Consider the following 19,229-nt stretch of genomic DNA (forward strand, 5'->3'; position numbering starts at 1 on the left):
GGATTACAGCTGTCAAAAAGCACGTGGCGCTCAGATAAGCACGTGGATTTGTTTACAAACATGAGTACGTGGCTTTATTTACAAACAAGAGCACGTGCTAATGACGTTACGGGGTCAATGACTTGCTGACGTCATTTCCGGATTTGGTACGCACATAGCTGCCCTACTACGAAGGAGATGTCCGTGGCCATAATTATGGTAAATCTCCAGCATTTTCCTGGTGTGAAAATAGGAAACCACGGAAAACCAGTTTCAGGTCTGCCGACAAAGGAGTTCGAGCGCACTATCTCCCGAATGCAAGCTTACAGTTGAGCGACCCTAACAGCACGACCACTTGTTTGGTAATTTGCGGTATAACAGAAAGCCAAGTACCCGGTTCGACTTAAACTTTCACAGGACTGCCACTGGTATTTCCCTTATTTTTCAATGAATCAAAAAAAAAACCGGTTTAGAACAAATAATAACCATGAGCTATTTTCGTGTAAAATAAACCGCAAGAAGGAATCATCGAGTTTTATGTTTAAGGCTCCGTCTGAAGCATCCCTTCTGATACCTAAGGTCCGACTCGACTTTATTCTAAACTGAAGTACCAAGTTCCATTAAAAGCCACTCATCCATTTTCCAGTGATGCTGTAAAAACACGAACTCGTTATAGGTCATTACAACGATGTGAGTATTGTTGTCAGAATACAATATTAACCGATTGAAATGTCACACTTAAAAGCAAAGTCATTATTTGAAATGCTCGATCAAATGGAAAACGGCACGAAGTTTCGAAAATGCAGCGATTTGACCGTCTAAATGTTAATTCTGACCACTTATGTGGGACACCGTTAAAAAGCTGTAATCCCAGACTAATAGTATCAAGATGTTTACATTATGACATCCGGAAACAAACTCTTGCGTGTAGAAATTACGAAGATTTCTTAATTTACCTCTGAATTTAATTTTCGACCTATGATGTGTGTGCATCATTGAAGAGAAAATCTTGCGATCGACATAACAGTACTGTTGAGGTAGACTTAAGGCGATTAGGGTAGAAGTTACAGGGTGAGTGGAATTTTGATAAATACCATATACATACCCGTTTAACCTAGGCCTGGCTCTCAACTTACTGGAGACGCAATGAAACAATCTCACTAGGTCAATGGATTATCTGGATATACCAAAACCAAACCCACTCCACTTAACGCCCTTGGAAGGGCCTTGACCTGCCCAGCGACCGCTGCTCAGCCCAATGGCCTGCACGACGCATCCTCTCGGCCGTTATTCTGGGATTTCGAGACCGGGGCCGCCATCTCACCGTCGGATAGCTCCTCAATTCTAATCACGTAGGCTGAGTGGACCTCGAACCAGCCCTCAGATCGAAATAAAAATCTTTGAACTGGCCGGTAATCGAACCCGGGGTCTCCGGGCGAGAGGCAGGCACGCTACCCCTACACCACGGAGTCTGTATATAATGGTGCATAAATTAAATCAGCTCCAAATGTCATTAAAGTAATTAGCAATTACTGAAGAAGTTTCCAGTCTTTCGATACAAAAGTAAAACAGTATCCTGGTATTTCTGACGATGTTATTCAATTTGTAGATATTAAATAATGTGAGTCTATAACCAAATTCATAAATAACAACACCAATATTATTTTGATATACGTCGAAGGATTCTTTCTTATTCCATACTTTATTAAAATGTAAACAATCCACTACACTAAAAGAATAGTGAACGAAAATGCCACAGCTGATCAGAATAATGACAATCAGCTACCCAACAATCAGCCCTGATGATAGTTTTCCATGGTTTCCCATTTTCACACCAGGCTGTATCTTAATTAAGGCCACGGCCACTTCTTTCTCACTTCTAGGCCTTTCCTACTCCATCGTCGCCATAAGACCTATCTGTGTCTGTGCGACGCAATGCAAATTGTAAAAAAATCAGGAAAAGATAAGATACATCCAATAGTAAATTTGCACTCGACATTAATTACTGTTGTGTCCAATAATGCAGTATCTCGGTCCTACTCCTCTCGCACTCCACTCTTAGAAAAATAAGTCAGCTGGTCTTTAACTGGCTATGAGAATATTTGTATTCTTCAAATCGTCCCATAATGAAGTTAATCTTTCAACAAGATGAGAATGATTACCTGTTAAAAGAACCACAACATATTTTAAAATCAACAGTTACGGGTTTTAAAATATCAAATCGAAATAAATTTAAAAAAATATTAATTTGGAACAATGTCAAAAAGTAGTTCCTTGCTGAAAATATTTCGTTTACTTTTGCTTATCTGCAACATAACATTCCATATTCTCCATAAAATTAGCATTCGAAAACGGTTCCTCTTAAAATAAGTCAAACATAGATAATTGCCGCACATGGTGTAATTACTAGCACTCTAATAATAATGAAATACAACTCGAGTAAGGGTATTCCTGCAGCAAGAACTAAAACAATGCTAATTGCCTGTAACGATCACTATTCTATATACCTTATTAACAAACAAGACATTATAAGAATAAAACACTGTAAACTTTCCCTGAAAACAATGACATAATAAGTCTCCCAATAGTTCTTAATAAGAAAGCATAGTATTATAACTGAACGTAGTCTCTACAGATGAAACAATATACAAGACAAATTCCACTACTAACCACATGAATGAACATTTACAGATAAAATAACAAAACTGGGTGTCTGACGATCCTTTCATTCTGGTTAATCGCATTCATATTCACAACATTACCATATGTATGTGAATTTCGGAGCATACCGTTGTAGTAAATAAAGTAGCTGATGACCTATAGTTAGTTTAGATTCTCACGGATAGTACATTTGATCTCTCTTAAACTGACCTATCTCAGCTGATCTCGGGGAATGTGTAAAAGTGACAGTTAGTTCTATGAAAGACAACTCAGTTCTTCTGTCTTAAATGACGATACTTTATATTTGTTATTTCAATGTTTTTACAAGTTGATTTTTGTCGCACGGATACAGGTTTTATGGCGACGATGGGACAGGAAAGGGCTAGGAGTGGGAAGGAAGCGGCCGTGACCTTAATTAAGGTGTAAAAATGGGAAACCACGCAAAACCATCTTGAGGGCTGCCGACAGTGGTGTTTGAGCCCACTATTTCCCGAATACCGGGCACTTGCTACACTTAAGAGACTGCAGCTATCGAGCGCGGTACTTTATATTTCAAGACTTTCAATTAACTAACATCAGGCCGTAGCACAGTTACGCAAATTATATCTCTGATATGCAGTGTTGAACAGCTGAAGATTGCATGGTGCGGGGAGTGCTCGTGAAGTATCCAGATTAGGCGGTGAATTGTGCGGTGTTGTCGTGTGTTAATGGAAGAAGCAAGTGTATAAGTGTTGGTGTTTTCTGGCGGTGAATGTGTTATCCATGCTGGTGGGCTATTATGAGAAGTACCTTAGAAAAATTGAACAGAGCAAAAGAAGGAAGTAGCATGGAAGACCTGGAAGAGTACCGGCAACAGAGAACACAGTACAAAGAGCTCCAGAAGAGGAAACAGATTCAGTACATGGGTGAACAAAAAAGAAAGGATCATAGAAGAAGCAAAATTGGACGCATGCAAGGCTCTACGACCGAAAATGAGCAAAATACATTCTAATATCGACATGGTAACATAGAAATCACATCTCAGAAAAATAAAACCTTCGAGAGACACGAGACCAACACTCAACTGTCCAGAGCAGTTATAACCATCGGAGTCCAATTTATTCATTATTCTCTTCGTTAGGAGTTTCAAGTCTGTTTGTTCCATCGCGATCCCTGTGCAAGCATTCGGGTCATCTGCGTCACATTTCCCCTTATACAGCATTCGGATTGTTGCCTTCCTCCAGTCTGTTGGGACCCTGCCAATTTCAAGAAATGTGTTCAGTAAGACATTCCACACTGGTAATATTTCCCTCACTGTCTCTTTTAGATGCTCATTTTTGACTCTATCTGGTCCTGGTGAACTATTGCTTCTTCCTTCGTTGATGGTTGTTAACAGAGGAGCAATTTGGGTTCAGACGGAAAAGATCTACAACGATCCATTGCTGAATCACATTCGTCTTTCGCTAGGAATGCCAAGAGGCAAATTATTTTTAGCTTTCGCTGACCATTTCAAGGCAGCTGATTAGGTAATCAGAAGGCTGCTTATATATAAGCTGGAGAAGTTAATCGTAACATCTGATGTCACAACACTCATATCAGCAAACTGGGCAAACAGGAATGAAATTAAAGTTAATAAGGAGAAGAGAGAACTAGTCGTATTTAGGAAATGAAGTAAACTAAAGGAAGCAGAGCACATATCGTGTAATAACGACCGCCTTAGCAGAGTTATCAGTCTCAGATATCTAGGCGCATCTTTGCAGACAACGTGCAGCAGTTTCAGGATCCATATACGAGCTTTAATGGTTGCGGCACTGAAAGCAATGAATGACATTGAAAACATTGCACAAATTGGAGTAAAGGCAGCCCTGGTGCTCTTTCGAGAATAAGTGCTACCAATGTTCATAGGAGAATTACAGAGTGTGAAGCAATTAGAAGATCTGGGAAAGATAAAATCCAGGTACCTGAAGAGAGTCCTGGATGTATTAAAGACAACGAGATCTAGTCGAGAGAGAAACTTTCCTGATTGAGGACCTGAGATACAATCTTAATTTGCCAGGAGGCGCAGCATATGATAAACTGATGCATAAACTATGATTAAAAACTGGGATATTTGGGACGAAGGCCATGACGGAATGAAAATTAATGAAAACGGACAATCAACTGATATATATAGTTACGAGATTCGCTGCTCACAGATTCCACTTCAAGATGTGTAGAAACAAAGTAGTTCATGAACCAAACGTAAACAGTGTGTGTAGGCTATGTGACTAAGTATGTGAAACTCATGTTTGTTGAAGACGCTATACCTCTATAATTATGCCAGAAATTTTTCATCACACATGTCCACAAAACACTCTGTATTAACACCGTGTCGGAACATCATTTACCATTCAACAAAATTCATTAATACTCATTAAATTGCGCCTACTTCTCATGAAAATCAATTAAGACTGAAACGTATTCATTTACAGAAAACCTATATTCTATCACATTTTACCTTATTCGTACTCTCAAATAGGAACGAAGCTCCTGAAGTGTTCCTCGAGGTGCTGTTCGATTAGCGAGTTTATCAACAACTAACGCTTATGCAGAGTGCATTAGTCGTCACGTTATTATAACTAATTGTGGTCCTCTATGCACATTGTTCTCAATCAAATGATTATTATTAATATTCTCACTTGGAAGATCCTTTGTACAGACAAACACAATTACCTCCTCTTCTTTATCATATCAGAACAATTTCCGTAATCACACTATAATCACAGCACATTCAACATTATCCTTCACAATCGATTCGTAAACTCATATTTGTTGAAGACACTATACCTCTATAATTATGCCAGAAAATTTCCAGTACTCATGTACACAAAATATTTCGTATTAATACCGTCTCGGTACAACATCATAATTAATTATGACTAACTTGCGCCTACTTCACATGAAAGTCAGTTAAGACAAACGTATTCATTTATAGAAGAGCTACAAAACTTTATCCGTACTCGCAAATGGGAACGATGCCACTGAAATGTTAGATAGATTTCGGAGGACCACATGACATAATACTGCCAATGTGCCTACCTAATTCTGGATTATATAATCGTCGCCGAAATTGTCACTTTGTACTTCTGAGAATCATTCCAGATGATATACGCTGAAGAAAATGAAAACTGCAACACCCAGAAGGAATGGTGCTACATTGCTGCAATTGAACATGCAGGACGAGTCTTCGGTTGTGATTCGATGGTTACACTTTCAGGTCCCTTTGACCGCAAGTTTGAACAACATCCAATACAGGATGTGCCCACCACGAGCTGCAATACATTGATGAATTTGTCGAGGCATGGAGTCAATAAGGCCCTGGATAGCTTCCTGAGAAATTGTGGCCCATGCTTGCTGCACTGCACGGGTCAGTTGTTCCAGAATCGTGGGTGTCTGAGGACGGTTGGCCAGTTGTCGACCCATCATATACCACACATGCTCAATAGGACTGAGGTCCGATGATCTGGCGGGCCATTCTAAGGTTGTGATGTCGTGGAGAGCTTCTCTGGAGATACGTGCAGTGTGAACCCGGGCATTGTCCTGCTGAAACATCCCATTAGCAATCATCGCCATCATAGGGACAACCACTGGATTCAGTACCCTGTCAACGTACCGTCGAGCAGTCATAGTGCCCTCAACAAGCACTAATTGTGATTCCACATTAAAGCCAATAGCTCCCCAGACCATAATGCTTGGTGTTGGCCCTATGTGCCTCTCGACAATAAGATCTGGGCGGCCCCTCTCCACGGTACGACGGCGCACACGATTCCGGCGATCACTGCGGGCAAAACAGAAGCGCGATTGATCACTAAAGACGACCCTATGTCATTCATCGACCCACGTCGATCTTTCTCGACACCAGGCCAGCCTTACACGTCGCTGTTGTAAGGTCAGTGGAACACCTTCTGCAGGGACTGCAGGGACACGGGCTCGTAAGCCAGCTGCACGCAGGCGATTACCAACTGTTTGTTGTGTAACGTGGGGTGCCACAGCTGCTCGAATTTGCGCTGCTGTTGCATGGTGTTCCATCCGGGCTATCCGAATGATGCGGCGATCCTCTCTCACAGTTGTCTGTCGCGCTGGGCCTGTTTCAGGTCTACGAGTGTGTGTACCTTCATTTGACCACTGCTGCCATACCCGTTGTACCGTAGATGCCTGCCGGCTAACACGTGCAGCGACAGTCCTTAGCGATAATCCAGCCTCACACAGCCCAATTATCCGAGCCCTCTCAAACGGCGACAGTTGTTGATAGCGTGCTCTTCTCTGTCGTCGAGGCATGTTTGACGGCGAACACTTCACTGCACAGACTGCAAGTCAACTACGCTACACCAGAGTCCGTATACTGGAGTTGATTCCTCCGCGACCAATCACGTGGGGAGACCTGTAGCAACAATTCAATGGGTCTGAAACTTTGATCGTTTACATACCTACATGGCATCGTTCCATATCTCGAAAATCAACACAAACGACAAATGCCTTCATGGTGTTGAAATTTTCATTTTCATTTTCCTCATAATTAAATATTGTTTCGTTTCTAGGACACACGCGAAGATATACCTTCTCCTAACAACTTTCATATGGTCTTCGTTGTGGTAAATTATGAAAGGACTCCGAATCTCACACATAAACACATTACCATCACTCAAGTCCATATATTGACTTCTAATAAATTACAGGATTCTATCTACAAGATTTACTACAAGGACGTATCTACAAGGAAATAGTAAGAGGTATCGTTATTCAAATACTAAACGTTAGTTATTATAAAACAACAGTGTTACTTATCTTGTAAAAAGAACTTAACCCCATTTCGACAGCTAGGATATTTAAGCCTACATTTCACTTTACAAACGTCCGTCTGATTCCTCTCTTCCTTTATACCTTAGCACCTCATGATGTATGCTAAGATATTACCAGCCATTATTCCTTGTGTAGTACCTGCAATTATATATAACATATCAAACATACAACATCAAATTCGTAATCCACACCAATGTGTTTAACGGATACGCGTACCTGTGGTTTGAGAACACTTATTGACTGAGCTATAATATTAAATACGAATAAATCGTCGTAGATTATTATTATTATTATCATTATTATTATTATTTCTTTGAACTGTTCTTCGGCATTAATATTACTCTCAGTACATCTAATACGAACCTAAACATTATTTAAAACTCTAAATACTTCATTTGGCTAGGTTTCCTTCCGTGTCACTTCTAATAAATGACACGATTCTATCTACAAGATTTACTACAAAGACGTATCTACAAGGAAATAGTAAGAGAAATCGTTAATCAAATACTAAAGGTTAGTTATTATAAAACAACAATAACCGACATTCCTGTATTTCTCTTCATTATTATGACTTCACGAGTTAATAGTAATCAGATATTTATTTATTTAATGTGAACATACAGGCGGTAAGTCCAATTACATTATTTAATCATACATTCTATATACAAGTACTACAAATTAAATACTTAACATATAAGGAAAAAACAAAGTAAAACAAGAAGGAAAGCATACAGTTCATAGAACAAAACCACTAGAATGCAGTAAAGAAAATAACACATATATCCAGATTTAATATTAAATATGGTAATTCTGTAACCTTGTTTGGTAAATAATTTATTATGTAACATTAAACATACGATAGGACAGAGAATAGGTACATTATGCATTATGCATTGGGATATTAAATAATGGAATGGAAATTAAGAGAAATGGGAAAATAAAAACATCTAACTAAAAAATAACAGAAAGATAAATTAGCAACATGACAGTTATAGGCCTGAAAATTATTTCAGAATGTCTCTTTAGTATACTGCTGATGCTCTGATGATGATGCTTGTTGTTTTAAGGGGCCTTAGTATACTGCAAGATGCACTAAGTTCACCAAGCGTAACATGAAATGTATAAATTTCAAGAGGATGTAATTCATTATATAATGCGCATGAACTATAATGAGGAGTGCTTTTGAGACTGTCTGCATTTGCTCGCGGTTAAAAAAATAGGTTTCTGAATTTTCCTCCAGATTTTCTAGGAGTATAACATAATAGTGTGCTGCATAACAAAATACCATCTATTTTGTTATTAATAAGTTTATAAAAGAATAATAATGTTTGTAAAACCCTTCTATAATCTAACCTTGCACAACTGAGTATTACTATAAGTTTATAAAAATATGAATATTGAGGGTATTCCCCAGTTTGTCTTATATAATGTATATTAACAAATTCTTCTGGATTCTTTCAATTATGCCTATGTGTTTCTTTATGGCAAGACTCCAAATAATTGATGCATATTCCAAAGTAAAACTTACAAATATGTAATATAACATAAATATTGACTTCTTACTGAGTTTCATGACTTTCTTATTACAAATCCAAGGTTTCTATATGCCTTGTCGACAATTTTCTCTATATGATATACAAAACTCAAATCATTGGATATCAATACCCCAAATTATTAATTTAATGTTGTTCTACCAATTCATTTTTTAATTGAATACGGAAAATATGTACCGTAGCATTTTTTCTTCGCGAAAAACTACCTTCTTACATTTGTTTATATTTCAATGTAATTTATACTTCTCACTCCATTTCACCAAGAAATTCAAATCGTCTTGAAGATTTATACAGTCATAGATACAATTAATCGATCCATATATTTTTATACCATCAGCAAATAGTAAAAATAACAAAAGCCTTGGAGTCAATATAAGTGAACCTTTAAACTCGGATGAACACATCACTAATGTATGCAGGAAAGTTCATTTATCACTTCATCCCCTTAAGATTCACCAGGCCGTATTACCTCTCAGTTTAAAAATAAGACTGGTTCAAACATTGATGCATCCAATTTTTAACCATTGTAATGTTGTGTTCTTGGATGCTACCAGGGAACAAAATAAGAAACTGCAGAGAGCTTTAAACTCCTGCGTCAGATTTATTTTTTCACTGAAATTTTCCTCAAATGTATCCCCTTTTTATACATAGCTTTCTTGGTTAACAGTAAAGCATTAGAGAAATCAGTATGTATCAACACATCTATTGACACTTGACCAAAAATCTACCTGAATATCTCTCCAGTATTTTCCATTTTCTACCTTCCTTTCATGACAGTGATACGCGATCTGAGTCAATAATTGCAATACCTCCACACGATACTTGTGCCTTCAGTAATTCTTTCCTTGTGTCGGGCGCTAGAGTATGAAATGCTTTACCCTTTGAATTTGAAATTGTTCCTCATTAATTACCTTCAAAAGGCAGTCTAAATATTTCCTCTGGAATACGTAGGCTATATTGGGTAGTTATGCGTGAATGTGTGAGTGAATGTCTTGAGTAAATAGTTCCCAATTGTTTTCATAAATTAATATCATATTATATGAATTTCGCATATAGTAATTATTATTGAATAAATTTTTCTCATTTTAGACTTAGGATGTAGATCTTTTAGTTTTATTCTATATTAAGTTATATTATATACAGTATATTTAGTCTGAACGTATATAATGTATTCAGTATCAAGCCGCATAATGTGGTTAAGTGTAAGAGAGGGCCAAAAGCCCCAACTTCGCCACAAATAAAGCCATCAGTAAATAATAAATAAATAATATTTTAGAATACCTAATTCCAGTAGGAATGTCGTTAGTAATTAGTAGAAACAATGGGGCCCCGAATTGGAACCTTGAGGTAGGCTACGCCAGAATTAATAATGGAACTGAAAGAAACTCTATTTTTGAAGCTTACAATCTGAGTTCTATGTTCCAAGTAGGAATTCAAGAAAGATAAAGCAGGTGCAGAAAAACAGTAATTTGCCAGTGTTCGAATCAAACAATCATGATCAAATTTATCGAAGACCTTTTGGAAGTCAGTGTAAATAACATCTACTTGTGAACGATTGTCAAGTTCATTGAAAACAAATTACACAAATTCACGGAGATTAATTACTGTTGATCTTTTTGGCACACAACCATGCTGATTTATACATATAACTGGTTTTACGTGGTTAAATATCTTACTATATAAGATGCTTTCAAGTACCTTTGCTGTGCTGATATTAAGGTCAATGGTCTGTACTTACTGATCAAATTCGACTTACCGCATTTAAATATTGCACTTACCTTTGTATGCTTCCATTTACTCGGAAATGCAGAGTTCTTAATTATAAGATTAACATTGGAGTCATCAAGATCTCTCCGCAACCTTTAAGTATATAAGGAAGAATGTCATCTGGGCCTGCAGATCTTTTTGGTTTTAAGCTCTTAATAGCTTCATTAGATGTAATTCCTTGAATCTGCATGCAATTCTGAATGTTCGACCTTACAATGCTGTCGTTAGGTAACCTACAATCAGAGTTATCTTTGACATAAACTGATCTGAAATAATCTACAATGCGTTTACTATATTTTGATTTCGGCTAAATTTCTTACCACCATATTCCATTAGAATATTACAGGTATTTTGCTTTCGTTTTCTTCTACGAGTTAATAATAATAATCAGCTGTTCCATGACATTCAAAGTTCCATATATCCCGTTAACAAGGGAACTCCCTTGAGGAAACAATGGAGTCGTTGAGATGTGGTTTAACAAGGGAAATGTTACCTTAATTTCCCAATGCTTGTCATAATATTCTAGAATCCGTACTTTAAGTTACTATTCATTACAACTAAAATTATACTTCTTTAATCTATAAAATCAATTAACTGTCTAATTTTGATATGTATGAACATGGCTATATCCAATGTCCTGATGACTGAGTACCGGTAAATAGTGTTAAGCCTTCCCCACACGGAGCTTCACACAAGCGGTATGCTGGCGACGCTTTGTAGCTCAGGCGACACTTCCTCTGTTAAAACGGGGATCCGTCAACGGAGCTTCATGCACGCGGTTAGGAGGTGACGAGGAAGTTACGCGTCACAAGCTACTTGGAGTGCAAGTCGCGAGCTTGAGGCGACGGGTCCGCTCCGCTTGATTGTAGTGTTCGCGGTCTAGCAACGAGCTAGAATGATATAGAGAGGCGGAAGCGCTGCCTGGCTGAAGATAATTAAACGAATGTCCGCCATGTTTTCAGTGGCCACATAAATAAGAGGGCTGGCTATCGAATGACGAGAAATGTTGAATATACAATCTCTATGTCACTTGGTCATATAACGTTACTCTAACCTGTTGGGGTCAGTATTACGTCAGGCTCCATGGAATCCCGGTTCGTAGAGAAAGTTGAGAACAGGGACATTTTGTACAGAAGTGAAACATGGGAATTTTATTTTATAAGAATATGCATATTGGTTGGACATGCTGTAAAACGTATCATGCTTACTAATGACAGTTCTTTTGCTGCTACGAATAGCCTATGATGTACATTCAATTCTAAGTAGGGGTGAACCCAGTATTTTTATTGTATTTTATTTGCCTCCACCGTAGTGCAGTGTAATAATATTAGAAAACAATATCTTCTTCATCACTTGATGTACTGGGCATGGTCAAGAATCCGAAACAACACACTAGAAGGTACACAAATTACAACACGGAAATACACAAATACCCCGATCTCTTCCCAGGTTGTGTCACTCCATTAGCGGATGCACGCTGTAAAAGTAGCTCGCCTGTACGCTACCTTCATACAGCCAGCAATTCGCTCCCGTGCCGTGCAGCTTGCGTGTGCGGAACAGTATTACATATATCTAAACTCTTAATTTTATGAGCATTATTCCCTAAGATTTCAGCAATCTGAAAAGGTCTGATATACAACTGTGCAAACTTTCAATTTTTTCGAGATGTCAAATAGAACAGTTTTTTTTTGTTTTTTTTTGCTAGTGGCTTTACGTCGCACCGACACAGATAGGCCTTATGGCGACGATGGGACAGGAAGGACCAGGAGTGGGAAGGAAGTGGCCGTGGCCTTAATTAAGGTACAGCCCCAGCATTTGCCTGGTGTGAAAATGGGAAACCACGGAAAACCATTTTCAGATCTGCCGACAGTGGGGTTCGAACCTACTATCTCCCGAATACTGGATACTGGCCACACTTAAGCGACTGCAGCTATCGAAGTCGGTAGAACAGGTTTACTTAATAGTAAATAATCATCCAATTGCAATTGCTTATGGAATCTTTTATAACAGCACGTCGTCGTTCATCTCACTCCGATGTCAAATATAACTAATAGACTCGCCCTCAGTGTACCATCTTCGACCATGCCATTTTAATCGATATGAAAGGTCACAATTTCCCTTTAATTCTTTGAAGTTAATTACCCATGAATTATGTTCAGTTCTCTTATCAGTATCTTTACCTATAATAACAATGATTATAATAAAACGTGGCCTTTCGTCCATTCACTATAACAACAAGCTCTCCCTTTTCTTCTTGAAAACTTCGTCCATATAAATAACCAGTACTTTTCTCATAATTATGTATTGTTCTTGACACCCTTAATACTGTTCTTCATCAGATTTTGGCTCAGATGAACTTGTCTCTTCGTCCCGTGCAGTATTATTTCCTTCCAACAAAACTAACACTCTATTTGTCTCTTGATTAGTATGCATACATACATACATTATATTATCGTTATAGACTGTTATGCCTTTCAGCGTTCAGTCTGCAAGCCTCTGAGAATTTACTAAACGTCGCCACAATCCTCGATTTGCAACTAGTGTTGTGGCCTCATTTAGTTCTATACGTATTATCTTTAGAAACTAAGTCTAACCATCGTCGTCTTGGTCTACCTCTACTTCTCTTACCCTCCATAACAGAGTCCATTATTGTCCTAGGTAACCTATCCTCCTTCATTCGCCTCACATGACCCCACCACCGAAGCCGGTTTATGCGTACAGCTTCACCATCGAGTTCATTCCTAAATTAGCCTTTATCTCCTCATTCCGAGTACCCTCCTGCCATTGTTTCTACCTGTTTGTACCAGCAATAAATCTCGCTACTTTCATGTCTGTTACTTCTAACTTATGAATAAGATATCCTGAGTCCACCCAGCTTTCGCTCCCGTACTACGAAGTTGGTCTGAAAACAGACCGATGTAAAGAATGTTTCGTCTGGGAACTGACTTCCGTCTTACAGAATACTGTTAATCGCAACTGCGAGCTCACTGCATTAGCTTTACGACACCTTGATTCAATCTCACTTACTATATTACCATGCTGGGAGAACACACAACCTAAATACTTGAAATTATCGACCTGGCCTAGCTTTGTACCACCAATCAGGCATTCAATTCTGTTGAATTTCTTGCCTACTAATATCAATTTAGTCTTCGAGAGGCTAATTTTCATACCACACTCATTGCACCCCTTTTCAAGTTGCAAGATATTAGACTGCAGGCTTTCGGCACAATCTGCCATTAAGACCAAGTCGTCAGCATAGACCAGACTGCTTACTACATTTCCACCTAACTGAATCCCTCCCTGCCATTTTATACCTTTCAGCAGATGATCCATGTAAACTACGAACAGCGAAGGTGAACGGTTACAGCCTTGTCTAACACCTGTAAGTTCCCTGAACCAAGAACACATCTTACCATCAATTCTCACTGAAGCCCAATTGTCAACATAAATGCCTTTGATTGATTTTAATAATCTACCTTCAATTCCATAGCCCCTAGTATAGCGAATATCTTTTCCCTCGGTACCCTGTCATATGCTTTCTCTAGATCTACGAAACATAAACACAACTGCCTATTCCTCTCGTAGCATTTTTCAGTTATCAGGCGCATACTGAAAATCTGAACCTGACAGCCTCTCTGTGGTCTGCAACCATACTGGTTTTCATCCAACTTCCTCTCAACGACTGATCGCACCCTCAGTTCCAAGATGCCAGTGAATAATTTGCCTGGTATACTAATCAATACCTCGATAGTTGTTGCAGTCCTTCTTGTTCGCTTGCTTATAGATAGGTGCAATTACTGCTTTTGTCCAATCTGTAGGTACCTTACCAACACTCCATGCTAATCTTACTACTATATGAAGCCATTTCATCCCTGCCTCCCCACTATACATCACCATTTTAGGTCTGATTTAATCTATTCCTGCTGCTTTATGACAATGGAGATTAATTACCATCCTTTCCACTTCCTCAAGAGTAATTTCACCAACATCTTTGTCCTCATCCCCACGAGCTTGGCTGTTCGCAACACCACCAGGATAATTTCCTTTTACGTTGAGATGTTCAAAATATTCCCTCCACCTCTCCAGTGATTCCCTGGGCTCTATTATGAGATCACCTGAATTACTCAAAACACTGTTCATTTCATATTTCCCCTCCCTTCCTAAGATTCTTTATTACCTGTCCAGAAAGGTTTCCCTGCTGCTTGACCTAGATTTTCCAGGTTATTAGCAAAATCTTTCCACGACTTCTTTTTGGATTCAACAACTACTAGTTTCGCTCTGTTTCTTTCATTACGTACAAATCCCTGTCTGCCTCGGGCCTTGTTTGGCGCCATTTCTGTTAAGCCTTCTATTTACGTTTACAAGCTGCTCGCACTTCATCATTTCACCAAGATGTTCGCCTTCTTTACACACAGTTGTTCTTAGGCATTCCCTTGCTGTTTCTACTACAGCATCCCTGTATTTCACCCATTCACTTTCTATATCCTGAACCTGCTTACTGTCTACTGTTTGAAACTTCTCACTGATCATATCCATGTACTTCTGTCTAATTTCCTCGCCCTGGAGATTTTCTACCCTTATACGTTCGCAGACAGATTTCACTATCTCTACCCTAGGCCTAGAGATACTTAGTTCACTACAATTCAGATAGTGGTCTGTATCATCGAAAAATCTCCGGAAAACTTGTACATTCCTAACAGATTTCCTGAATTCGAAGTCGGTTAAGATATAGTCTATTATGGATCTGGTACCCCAAGCCTCCCATGTGTAGCGGTGAATAGCCTTATGCTTGAAGAATGTATTCATAACTGCTAAACCCTTACTAGCGCAGAAGTCCAGCAAACGCTTCCCATTCCCATTAGCTTCTGTATCCTCTCCACATTTACCAATCACCCTTTCGTATCCTTCAGTTCTATTCCCAACTCTCGCATTGAAATCGCCCATTAGCACTATTCTATCCTTGCTGTTGACCCTGACCACGATGTCGCTCAATGTTTCATAAAACTTGTCAACTTCATCCTCATCTGCACCCTCACATGTTGAATACATGGAGACAATTCTAGTCCTAATTCCTCCAACTGACAAATCTACCCACACAATTCGCTCATTTACGTGCCTAACAGAAACTACAGTATCTTGCGTGCAATGGTATTCCTGATAAAGAGCCCTACCCCAGACTCTACCCTTCCCTTTCCAACACCCGTCAAGTACATTTTATAATCTCCTATCTCTTCCTCGTTATTTACCCTTACCCGAATATCACTTAAACCTAGCACATCCAGATGCATCCTCTTTGCTGACTCAGCCAGTTCTACGTTCTTTCTTCCATAAGCCCCATTAATATTGATCGCTCCCCATCGAATTCCATTTCGTTCGCCAAGTAGTTTCCAAGGAATCCCTCGCCTGTCAAATAGGAGTGGGACTCCGTTACTCCTATAGGCCCGAGGCTTGCTTAAAATGTTCTGAGCTCGTAAATTAATGAAGCAGGATGCTACCCTACTTGCACATAGTCCAAGTGAGGATCTCTCCTCTAATGGGTTATGGACCACCGGTAAATTGTATAGTCCTAGCCACCTGAGCACAACGAGGTCCATGACTCAGAATATGCCCGAGATGCCCACTCCCATTCCATAGCAACTGGTATCCCAACTTTCAGGACCACTTACTAGGCCACTCAGCCGTTGACCATGGTTCACGATCTAGGACGTGACTACAGTAACCCACACCATGAACCACTTGATTAGTATGATATCATTTTAAATTAGAGGCATTGTAAATTGCAGTATTACATCCATCTAAACTCTTGATTTTGTAAGCATTATTCCCTAAGAATTCAGCAATCTGAAAAATAATCTGACATGCAAATGTGCAAACTTTGAGTAACGTTTTTTCGAGATGTCCAATGTAACAGGTTTACTTATTACTACATAATCATCTACTTGCAATTGCTTACGCACGCACTTAGTACGTTTTAAACGTCTTTCTGCTTCATTCTTCAAATGAATGACTGCCATTTGAATATTCTCGTATCAAGTAGGTGTTTCTGTGATCATACTTTGAAAAATTCTATCCCCTGGGCCTTGTGGATATTGGTTCAAATCGATAACTGAGGGAATATACATATTCGCTTCGTGTACGGTGTTATTTACACATTCAAGCATAATAAGGATGACGCTTTCCCATTTAAAATCTTCATTTGAAACATATTCTGCAGTACTTAGCTATATCCTTCATCATGTGAGAAAGTGTGTGGAAGAAAGGGAACCAGGGTAGAGTGGTAGTGTGTTATCCAGGAATTAGGACAAGGCAGATGTTGAGGAAAATAGAACAGAATGAAGAGGGAATGGAAAAGGTGGTAGTGTTTCACGTTCATACCAAAATGAACGGGAAACAGGTGTAAGTACCAACATAGTTGGGATGTGTGGGATCTGGTAAATGCAGCACAGGTGAAATTTAAAGAAGTGGAGATTATTATCTGCGGAATGCTGTGTAGGGGGTATACTGACTAGAAGGTGATTGGGGATTTAAATGAAACTGTGGATTTGGTATGTGGGAAAGTGGGAGTGAGATTTCTAGATCCTAATGGCTGGTTAGGAGATAAGGATCTGCTCTCATATGGCCTTCATATAAACCGCAATGTACATATAAATTAGGACATTTCCTTAGGAGGTTTATAGGGAGGTACATTCAGGGAAAAAGGGTGGTCTAGGGAGCGGTGATAAGGGTACAGGAATCTGCAAGTCAAGTAGGGATGACATAAACATGTTAGCGTTAACTGTAGAAGTACTATAAAGAAAAGGATAAAGTCATTTAATAAATATATACTTACAAGATATTGTAATAGGAATTGAATCATGGCTGAGAAATGATATAATAGATGCAGAAATATTCTCATGGAACTGGAGTGTGTATCGTAGAGATAGGATAGGAATGGTATGAGGGGGGTTACTCATTCTGGTTACAGAAGAATTTGTAAGCTACGAAAAAAAAATTAAAGGTAACAAACATGAAATTCTAGGTGTAAGGCTCATCTTTGAAGATAATAGGCAAATTGATGTTTTTGAAGTGTACAGAACAGAAAAGGGTAGCCCTAAAGCTGTTTCAGAATTATTTGATAAAATAATCAGCTATGTGGGAAACGATATGAAAAGGAAGGTGATTGTAGCGGTTGATCTCAATTTACGAAATGCCAGTTGGGAAGGTAATGCGAACGACAGAAATCATGACCAACAATGGCAAATAATTTAATATAGGAAGGGCAACTGATTCAGAAACTGACGGAACCAACTAGAGGGAAGAATATTCCGAATGTGGTGCTCGTAAAACCAGATGAGTTCTATGGAGAAACGGAAGTAATAGATGGTATTAGTGATCACGAAGCTGCTTTTGTCATAGTTAAAAGAATGTGATAGAAATAATGGTATTAACATTACTATTATTAGGCAGTACCATACGGCTGACAACAAATAGCAAATAATTTAATATAGGAAAGGCAGCTGATTCAGAAATTGATGGAACCAACTGGAGGGAAGGATTTTCCGGATGTGGTGCTGGTAAAACCAAATGAGCTCTATAGAGAAACGGAAATAATAGGTGGTATTATTGATCACGAAGCTGTTTTTTGTCGTAGTTAAAAATCAATGTGATAGAAAAGAAGGTTTTAGAAGTAGGACTATTAGGCAGTACCATATGGCTGATAAAGCAGGCCTGAGGCAGTTTTAAAAAGTAAATGTGACCGGTGGAAATCGGTAAATAAAAATGTAAACTGGCTCTGGGATGGGTTTAAAGCAATTGTTGAGGAATGTTAATACAGGTTCGTACCTTTTAAGGTGATGAGGTATGGTAAGGATCCACTATGTTATAACAGAGAAGTAAAGAGACTTATAAGGAGATTCAGGTTGAAAGGAAGTAAAGTTAGCTGTGGAAGTAAGGAGAAATTGAAGGAAATTACTAGCAAAAGTGAATTTAGCAAAGAAGTCATGTAAGTATAACATGAAGGCAAGCATAATTGGCGATCATAAATGTTTTAGTGAAAAAATGATGTGTAGGTACATTAAGGCAGAAACAGATTCCAGGAAGGACATCCAGCAATCATTAATTAACAAGGGGAGTGTGTATGCGAGGATCTTCAAAAGGCAGAACTATTCAGTCCGATGTATGTCAAGATTGCTGGTTGCAAGGATAATGTCCAGATAGAGGAGGTGACTAATACTAAAGAAGTATTAAAATTTACCTATGATAACAATGACATTTACAGTAAGATACAAAATTTGAAAACTAGAAAAGCATCTGGAATTGATATGATTTCGGGGGATATATTAAAGAGAATGGGTTGGTATATAGTACCATATCTGAAGTACTTATTTGGTTATTGTTTGTAAGGAGGAGCTATAGTAAATGAATGGAGAGTTGCTATAGTAGTCCCTGCGTATAAAGGGAAGGGTGATA

General features: G+C 38.7%; 1 protein-coding gene across 1 annotated transcript in view; it reads right to left on the bottom strand.

Moving 5' to 3' along the window:
* Positions 1-19,229, bottom strand: part of LOC136866170 (uncharacterized) — a 1,405,624-nt gene that overhangs the window by 580,833 nt on the left and 805,562 nt on the right. The gene's annotated exons all lie outside the window — the stretch shown is intronic.

Source organism: Anabrus simplex, chromosome 3 (assembly GCF_040414725.1).
Source record: "Anabrus simplex isolate iqAnaSimp1 chromosome 3, ASM4041472v1, whole genome shotgun sequence".
Taxonomy (NCBI): Eukaryota; Metazoa; Arthropoda; class Insecta; order Orthoptera; family Tettigoniidae; genus Anabrus; species Anabrus simplex.